The sequence below is a fragment of the Oratosquilla oratoria genome, chromosome 7, assembly GCF_046742065.1.
Source record: "Oratosquilla oratoria isolate Oo_2021 chromosome 7, ASM4674206v1, whole genome shotgun sequence".
NCBI classification, from domain to species: Eukaryota; Metazoa; Arthropoda; class Malacostraca; order Stomatopoda; family Squillidae; genus Oratosquilla; species Oratosquilla oratoria.
In genome coordinates, this window is record NC_134783.1 from 40,089,850 (window position 1) to 40,092,349 (window position 2,500).

Genomic DNA, 2,500 nt, shown 5'->3' on the forward strand with positions numbered 1-2,500 from the left:
GTCTTCCCGCCAAATGATGGTGGGCAGGGGGGGGAGGGCGCAGCAGCAATAATAATGATAATGATAATAATAATAATAATAAGCTTACTTGGCATTGAATCAATATACATGAAGTGCAGATAATGAAAAGAACGCACAGTTTGAAATAACAATTACAAATGCCGAACACACAAAAAAGCATGTAAGCTTATTTCCATTGAGGTCCTCTGTTCTCTCCCACGTGGGCATGGAGACGAGGGCATGGAGACGATGAGATGGAGAGGAGGGGGAAGGGAAGAGAAGAAATAAAAGGAAGGTAACTCGATCTACGGTTTCGAAATACTCAAAATACAAAAAGAAATACTCGAAATACACAACACTCAAAAATACTCGAACAAATAAAAATTCTCAAAAGATTAGTACCCTCCTTCTTAGCTACGTTTTTTTCTTTTATCCGTTGTGACTTGGTTACCTCCCTTGCAAGGGGGAGGGGGAACCCTTGGTATATAGATTGGTAGACTTGTAACAGAACAAACAAGTAAATCAAGACGACGAAATCAGTGTTTGGTTGTTTTCTGATTTCAAAGTTAGAAGGCGGCGGCGAGGAATACACCAGAAGGCGCTTGGACTCATGGTGTAGGTAAGTCACTGCTGGGAATGGAAGAGAGGTGCGGGATTCGAACCCACAACCATGCGAATGCGAGACCAGAACGCTTCCGTTTATGGCACCTTCTCACAGGTAGGTTAGATTAAATTAATAATAATGATTGCTAGATTAAATTAATGATTATTGTTTGGTTGAATTAATAATGATTGTTGGCTCGAGTTTTAAAGACTGGAAACCCTCCACTGGTTTAGAGGAGTCGTCGCCGGTTGTGAGCTCTCCTTATGTGGAAACGGTGGAGGAAAATGTGGAAACGGTGGAGGAGAAATGTGGAAACGGTGGAGGAAAATGTGGAAACGGTGGAGGAAAATGTGGAAACGGTGGAGGAAAAAGTGGATACAGAGCCTGGGTTCGGTCTGCCGACATCTGGTCACCTCCACTTGCAGAGGGCTAACATCTAGACATATTTTGAAAACAGTGAACACGGAGATGATCCTCTCTGACGTCTTGCTACATTCCTTATGACTCAGGCAGTGGGCGGGAGGCAGGGATGACCCTTCATCCACAACCTAAGAATGAAGGAAACTGCAAGAGACCATAAGGCCTACACTAAGCAGTTCCATGTCCATCACCACCTGTCACCCCACTCCATAAAATTGACTAACTTTTTCTTAAAACAATCGATAGTTTCAGCCCACTCTACATGGTTACTAAATCTATTCCTTTCGTTTACCACTCTATTGGAAAACCAGTTTTTATTTATTTCCTTCTTAAATCTAAATTTGCCCAATTTAAATTCGTAACTGTGAGTCCTGTTGTCTTGGTACGATAACTTGTTTGCATCACCCTTGTTAAAGCCTTAGACCCACTTGAACACCTCTAGTAGATCACCCCTTATCTACTTCCCTTATAAGGTGGGAAGAAGACTTTTGTATATACATAGGTTCAGTTAGGGTATGGCAGGTATTATATTATGTCGACACCGAGAAAGGCCGAGTAGAGTACTGCTTCCACAGAGCGTTATCGTTTCATCTATTCATAAAAAATCTAGAAACTAGAATCATTTTTCTATAGTAAAAGAATCTAAAATCTGTGCATCCCTTGAAGGCATTTCTCTTCTTCAAACCAAAATCAACAAAGGCAAACCCGTTTCTCTCAAATTTAGAATTACTCGACTGAGCTAATGTCCGAGGGAGTCAGGTGGGCGATGGAGTTTAAGGCCCGTCTTGAAGTGTTTGATTTGTGATCCGAGTGTGTAATGTCTGGGTTTGTGCTGATGTGCTACGAGGGACGGGTGGTAGCTTGTTGTAGAATGTAGATGTTTGAGATGTACGTTACTGTACGCTCCCTCCCTCTCTCATTCAATCATTATTATTAATTTATTATTATTAGCAGTATTATTTCTTTCTTTTAATCTTATTTTATATCTTTATCTCGTTTTATTATTACTATTATAATTTTTATTATTTTCTTAACGAGTGCCCTTGCATAGAAATGGGTGGCTATCATCTTCTGTGTTACTCTATGGGAAGAACTGATCTCCGAGTGTATCTTGTTCCACTTATCTGGCTTTAGTGCATTCAGCAATTATTCTTAATTTTTTGTTTACTGTAGTTTGAGGAAAATCTTCGTGTTCTTGACTGTAGGGAACCATGCTTGTAGAGGCATACTTGTGTGTGGTTCTTATGATCTGCCTGTATGCTGTATGCTGACAAAAACCTGCATTCGATACTGATCTAAGCAAGTTTATTTTCTTGTTGATGTATAGACTGAAGGATCTTATAATTAAATGAACGAAACTATCAGAAATATTCCCCAAACTTACGGACTCTGTCGAGTGTCCCCAACCGATCTTCCTGAAGTGAAAGACACACTGACGTGGACGTCTGAAGTTCAGCAACTCATCCTGAAGTTCCT